The 7,689-nt window shown below is 38.5% G+C and overlaps 1 protein-coding gene across 1 annotated transcript in view; it reads right to left on the reverse strand.

The window, feature by feature from the left end:
* Positions 1-7,689, reverse strand: part of AKAP6 (A kinase (PRKA) anchor protein 6) — a 509,871-nt gene that overhangs the window by 375,495 nt on the left and 126,687 nt on the right. The gene's annotated exons all lie outside the window — the stretch shown is intronic.

Raw genomic sequence — 7,689 nt, forward strand, 5'->3', positions numbered from 1 at the left:
GGAGGAGGCAAGGAACAGGATGACAACTGACTCACTGATTTGAAGAACTCCCATCCCAGCATTATATGCTGGCTGATACTAATGAAGCATCAATCTTTCATTATTCCCAACGTGCTTCTGAAATCTGAGGCACTAAATGAGCCACCATCAAAAAAGAGGTGATTGAAAATGCAACTTTTGAAAATGCAGCTTCCCTTTCTTTACAATGCATTCCATAGTGAACGTGTTCGCCAAATATTGGTCAGGTTATTTATTTTCATTGGCCAAGAGGAGAGAGATTCTTTACCAATAAACATTTTTCATTACCAGGTTAAAAGCATGATTTCCATGAAATTGTAGTATTATCAACCCTTTAAAATAAGTTGTCAATCTTTTTTTTTTTTAATTCTAAAGGTTTATCTATGCTTTGTTGCAGGAATATTATTTTCTTTAAAAGAACTTTTCAATAATGAAGATAAGTTCAATAGCTGGTACTCCTGTACTCACATGCTTTTTACTCTTTCTTTCCTCATGTAATATCCAATCTCTCTTACAATGGATTTTATTTGTACCTCATGTAAATAATGCCATGTTCTTTTTGTTTGTCAAAGATGAATAAGCAAACCACTCCTACGTTACAAGACTAGTTTTTGCCAAATCTGTTAAAGGATTTTATGTTCTAATTTATAAATGATTGTCAATACTTCTTTAAAAAAAAAAAAAAGAAAAGAAAAGGGACTAGGACATTCCCATATGCCCTATAAACTCTAGGAGACAGCCTTACCCAGTTTTAAGAATACCTCTAAGTGTTTTAGCAGTTATGACCAACGTGCTTAGAATCTAGTTCCTTCTGCTTGAATTAGATCAGCAGTCCTCAGCCTTGAAGTAAAAAACTGGGGTTTATGGGCAGGGCCTCTTTCTGAAGCCTTTCCTTTCCCTCTACCTTTCATGGGCCCAGAGCCCTCTCTTCCATCAGAAACCCTTTTGTAAGGAAGCCTCTGGGATTCTTGATGTGAATGTAAGCCCATGCATTACTTCTCCCAATGACATGTTTTTGTAATGCTTTATCTCTAATTATAGAAAGAAAACCCTTGTGGAGGAGAGAGAAATTCAGGTATTAAAGAGCAGACTGGAAAGTTAATTTTTCAAGGTGAAGATCTCTCCTGCAATCCCACCATTTACCTGGGACTGGGAAGCTCCCCAAAACCTCTGACATTCACGAATGTGAAGAAACCAAACACAAACTAGAATCCAGGTAACTATTTTCTACTAAACATAAGACTGTGGAATAAGGTATGCATTTCCAATATCTCTCTCTCTCTCTCTCTCTCTCTCTCTCTCTCTCTCTCTCTGTCTCTCTCTCTCTTAGGATTTTCCCATTTTGAAATCAGAAAAAAAACAAATCTGAAAAAGCAGTATAATATAGGGCATACTACAAGAGTTAACTTGGAATCTCAGAGAATGGGTTTCAAAGGATCTCTTGAAACAGTATGCAAAATATCATGGGCATGTGTGTACAATACCTTGAGAAGATGGTTTACAGTTTTCATCATATTCTCAAAGAAATGTATAATCTAAAAAAGGTTAGCACAGACTTGAGGATTAGAAAGACCTAGTTTTTCTCCTAGCTCCACCGCTTTCTAGCTATGTGCCCATAATCGAGTTAATTAACCTCTCCGTGACTCAAGTTCCTCAACAGATATCTAGGTAGAGATTAACTGGGATAATGCATGTGAACCACTCAGAGGAAAGCTAGCAGAAATACTAGGTAGCTGGTTAGTATTATTATTAGCAGAGTACAGACTTGAGCTTTAAGAGGAAGGAAGGGTCCTCATCCAGATGCAGAAAGAGCCACCCACTTGGCAGAATTTAGTTTGCTTAGGGTGTGCCTGGTTATCTTCACAAAATGTTAGGGCTGGAAGGAGCCCCGTAGATCCCTCATTTTACAAATGAGAAAGCTGAGACCCAGAAAAGGGAGGTGTTGCCACATCATAAGGTTAATGACAGAACTTGGACACCGGATTTTGGTCCCATTCCAAGCAGTTAAGAACAAAGAGAAGCTGCCACTGAGGTACTGTTGTTATCCAACTACAGAGAAAAAGCTCAGCTTCGCCTGATTTATAGGTGTTTTTTCCTCCCTTGCAAGAGGGCCTTCGGTCCCAAGCATCATTAATCAAAATGTGAGTGTATTTCATTTCTGGTTCTTCCCCTGTGCTCTCCTACCACAGAAAAGGCAGTGTGCATGGATGGATTTATGACTTGCTTAAATATATTGGTGTACCTGTTTTAACCTTTGAAATCAAGACTCCTACCAGAGAAGCTGTTAGAATGTCATGGGCGAGCACATTTCCATACCAGCTCTCACTTGGGCAGAGAATGGATGTAAATTGATATTAAGCCGCCAAGTAGTCCAAGATGGAGTTGGATTCATAATTCCACTTCTCTCAAACATAAATATGTGTTACACTAACAATTTAGAAGAATTGAAGTGAGTTTTTAAAGTTCATAGAACTTAGAGATTTAATTTGGCCCAAACTTTGGGTTATATTAACTGGAGTCTGTTGTCTTAAAAGGAACTTCATTAAGGTTACTCATCACCTCATTCTTCTTTTTGCTCTGAGTTAATTCCAGCAAAATTCTGCTTGTTTTGGCCAAGCCCTAACACCAAACTTCTGTGAACAATCATATTAATTTAAAAAATGATTGTAAATACATTTTATTATTTCACTGAAATATCCTTGGGAAGTTATGGTTTCCCTGGCATGCTAATGCCACTTAGAGCAGAAGGAAAAGTTAAAAATGGCAATGTGAGGATTCAGTCCATCCTCTGATCAAAAACGTTTTATAAAAAAAGAAGTGAGAAAATTTTCCCTTAAGAAGCTTTTAGACTTCTTTGAGGAAATTAGAAAACAACATATGAAAAGGCAAAGAAGAATGCAAGATAGCAAACACTGGTGCTAAATTATGGGTCAGGAGAGTGGGTGCTATCTCAGAGCGTGGGGAAGAGCATCCAGGACGGCTCTGCAGCAGAGAGGGGAGCTGTGTGCTGAGCCTTGGTTAATAGCTTTAAGTTAGATGTGGACGAGAAGAGTAGTGAGTCTAGGATTTGTGCTGTAATGTCTAGCTGGGGTCATAATGTAAGAAAAACATCATCATCTTCTTAAATAGCTTCAATTTGGAATAATATTTTTGTTCATTATCTTTGACTAATAAGTATACAAAAATATCAATAAAAGACCAAAATAAAATAAACAAAAGAACCTAATTTTTGATAAGGAATACAATATACTACATTTGCTTTTTAAAATAAAAGCAGAGACCATAAAATTCTATTAAATAAGTGCATATTCTTTAGAACGCCTTGTGCTGTGAGCTCTAATAAATTTGTTCTGGAAACCTGCAACACATTTATGGAGCTGCATTGTAAAGGATGTACTGAATTTTAGGATAACCACATTAAACAGTCATGAAATATTTATTCTTATTTATGATCCTGTGACAGAAAAAATAATTGCTTTTAGATTGTAGGGAAAGCTAATCCCAACAATTTTTAAAACCTAAGAAAATTTACCACTTTTCTAACATAATATATTTTTACACATCTAAAACTTTATTTATGAAAGTTTAAAAAGAAATATTTTAAAAACAGATACCTCAGGTTTATAACTAATTAAGAAGAGTTACGTATAGATCATAAACAGAAAAAGAAAAAATGGAAAGTATATCATCATAAGCACAAAAAATAATGTAGCTACTGTACTAATCCATGCAGAGTTTAGATTAATTTTGATTTATCGAGCTCATTACTCAATGTACAAGACCAAAATCCAAAAATATGTATAAACTATAGGGAGAACTACTAGAGTTAACAACACATTTAAATAGAACCCAGCAAATCATCAAGTCCACATGGGTGTTTAATAAATAGTTTTTGCAACAATAATGAGTTATCTATATATCCTCTTATACAAATCCTACATTTATCTATAAAATATAGTACATAAAAACTCAAATAAGTAAATTAAAATACTTCATCATCTTTGAATATACTCCTTGCAATAACAATTCTTTAATGACATCAAGTTTTCATTATCAGTATGAGTTACCTCTGAATGTTCATTAGTGCATTATTTTTGAAATTGCAGAGTTTTGAGGTGAGGATCCGCCCAAGTCATATCTCTAAAGTGCAAAGTATCCAGGATGTCCTGTCAAAGGTCAAACAAAGTGAAAAAATGCATGCCCTCAGATTTCCAGCAGAGGTGTGGGAACTAACATTACCTAGGAAACGCCTACTAATTATTCACAGGTCTAGGTATATAGGCTTGTATTTGTCCAACAAAATAATCAGAGGAAATGTTTTGTATGCTGATTGTTTTCTGCTGTCCTGATTTTGAAATCATACAAATATATCAATAGAGATACACAGTTATGGAATAGAGAAAAAAAAACAAGATTCCTCATTATAGCTAGAGTAATAATAACTCAGAATGAACGCTGTTTTCCACCACCACGCTACAGTAAGGGGTGAACCCATAGAAGGATTGATCAGATTGGTCTTAAAGATGGTTTCACCAAGTAGGTGACATTTTTTGCTATGATTCAGGGATGTGTAGCAATTTTCTGAGAGAGAAGTTTGGGGTAAGGAGTGAGGTGATTTCCCAGGGAGAGGGAGACCATGTTCCAAGGAATGGATTTCTGAAAGGACCTACTATTTAGAGGTACAGGAAAGGAAATGTCAGAAGAAACAATAAGCCAGCTGAGTCCAGACTGTGAAGGTAATTACAGGCTGTGCCCAGGCATTTAGACTTTATCTGGGCGGGCAGCTGGAAGCTAAGGGAGGTAAACACTGAGTTAAAATGTTTTTTAAAACAACATTTCACTCCTAGTTATTTCCAGGATGGGGCATAGTACGCATAAAGGAAGTATCTTTTTACGTGGTTATTTGAAGGACTCGCTCCCCATCTTGTTACTAATGTCTGACTCCCACAATTACAGATTTCCAGGATGGGACATATACCTATGCATAAAGGAGACAGCTTTCTATACCAGTATTTGCAGGACTCTCTCCCCATCTTTTTTTTTAAACTTTTTTTAAATATACAGTGGGGCCTTGACTTACGAGTGTCCCGACTAACGAGTTTTTCAAGATACGAGCCGTCTCTCGGCCAATTTTTTGCTTTGAGTTGTGAGCTAAAATTTGGGTTACTAGCCAGCTTCAGATACTCCACCGCTAGTTGGCGCAGCGAACGCCACAGTGAACGCCACAACATCAGCCCAGCATCACGTGTCTCACTCGTTCACTTTATGATTTGACATAGGAGTAATTTGAGTTACGAGCTCTGTCACGGAACATATTAAACTCGTAAGTCAAGGCCCCACTGTATTTCTTTATTGATTTCAGAGAGGAAGGGAGAAGGAGAGAGAGATAGAAACATCAATGATGAGAGAGAATCATTGATTGGCTGCCTCCTACACAACCCCTACTGGGGATTGAGCCCGCAACCCAGGCATGTGCCCTTGGCCAGAATCGAACCTGGGACCCTTCAGCCCGCAGGCTGACGTTCTATCCACTGAGCCAAACTGGCTAGGGCTCTCCCCACCTTCTTACTAATGCATGACTCCCTCAATTACAGAGATGATCGGTGTGATGACATTAATTCCTCACAGAGGCAAAGTTTGAGCTACAGCCATTGTTGCAACTATTTTCTGAATTACTTGATCGGGTCTTTTGATAGAAATTAGGTTTCTGGAAAGAGGGAACACTGCAAGAAACACTGAAGACTTTTTCCTAATTTGCCTCCGCGGGCCAGTGTCCCTCCGTGTGAACCGATTCTCCAGCGGACCCTCCCCCCTTCCCTCTTCTTCGGGAAAGGAGCAGATTACTTTCCATGTTCATCTCACACGTTCCTTTTCCATTTAGTGATGTATTTGGCATATTTGCCTCATTTGAATAATGAGGAAAATTTGTGCATTACGGTGTCACAGAACAACAGAAGCAGCTTACATGGAAAACCCACGCTGCTAAAATGAGCACAGGAGCAATTTCTATTCTGTTCCTTTTTATTCTATTCACATTTATAAAAAAGAAAAAATACAGCCCTCAGTCCTCACACCGAGTGACAATAGACATATCAGTTCAGCTTGAGCCTGATGACAGCAAATGAAGCCACAGAGAACCAGTGGGCTCTGACTTCCCTGCTGCCTCTCTGGGGTTGCATCAGTTCCTTGGTCTGATGGGCTTTTCCTTTCTTCCCACATCCACCACCAAAGCCCAGACACTCCGTTCCATTTATTGAACATCCATCCTCATTACTGTCTCACTCCCTCCCTTTCCCAGATCACGTGCACATGCCTGCAAACTCATCCCAAGACACGGGTTTTTACCATGTGTTTCTTTGTTTGCAGATGTCTTTATGATCACTGGATCAAGCCCAGACTCCTCTGAGGCATTCAAAGTATTTATGGTCCTTCAAAATGTCTCCACTAAGCTCAGTGATAATGTCATTCATCATTCCTGGGCTCCAGGGAAAGAGGCCCTCTGTCTTTCATACTCAAAGCACTCTCTCTCTCAGGCTCTCTCCCTGCCTGGGCAGGCGGCCTTAGAAAGCTGTGCAGGTGGTGCACTGCACAACCTCAAGAGGGGCTATTCATATACAACCACTACAGGGAGGCAGCCCTGTGCCTGGACCCCTCTGTCAAATAATTTCCAGTTCAAAACGTTGTGGGAATTAAGTGAGACAGAAACATTTATTCTATCTGGATTTGGTTTTTCTTTTGTGTATAAAAAATTTTAAGAGAACAAGATAAGATAGTACATTAAAATGTATGATCTAGTGACTGGCATGGACTCATCTCCCTCCCTCCCATTGTTTTTACTGACTTTATGAGTCACTTAAGAAACTGAAGAGTTCAGAGTCATGGAGGAGTCTTTACTCCTAAATAAAGAAATCCATGGCTGTCTTTTTGGAGATAAGGGAGAATGCATGGAACAAGCAAGATGTATTCAAAAGCCCTCTGCTCAAAAACATCTCCACCAGAGGTTGTCAGCTCTAACTGCATTGGAATCACGTGAGGAGCCTTTAAAAGTCCTGATGCTTTAGGTCCAAGCCCAGATTCCGATGTAGCTAGTCTGGCACATGGCCTGGGAAATGGTTTTTTAAAGCTTCCCTGGAGATTTTACTGTGCAGCCAAAGATGAGTACTACAACTGTCGCTATATGCATACCATACCTAGAAATCAGTTATTTGTTAACATTTCTTCATTAAAGTTGTTCATCTCTTGCTCTACCCACTTCCATGTTGGGATACTAGTAATTCACACATCAGTACCATTTCACTTTAATTATATTGCATTTTCCCTCTTTTGAGATGTAAAATTTTGAAGGGGGGAGAGTGGACAAAGTAGCAGCAAATAATGAAGAGACAGAAAAAAAAGTTCTCTCCCCAGTTTAGGGTAGCTATTAATACCTCTTCTCAAAAGGATCCCAGATTTCATTCACATCCCCTCTTCAAAACCCTCACATTCCTACTTATGATGAAATAAACAAAAAGCAATAATGCTGCAAAAATTTGCACCAGGCTACATTTACTTCCATAATATTTTCCAAAGTTTAAGTACATATCAAAAATGTTGAGGAAAGTTGAGAGTGGTCTAAAGCAGTAACTATCAAACTATTCTGTATTCTGGCCTTGACTCAAAGAAAGGCATAAA

The sequence above is a fragment of the Myotis brandtii genome, unplaced genomic scaffold (assembly GCF_000412655.1).
Source record: "Myotis brandtii unplaced genomic scaffold, ASM41265v1 scaffold667, whole genome shotgun sequence".
NCBI classification, from domain to species: domain Eukaryota; kingdom Metazoa; phylum Chordata; class Mammalia; order Chiroptera; family Vespertilionidae; genus Myotis; species Myotis brandtii.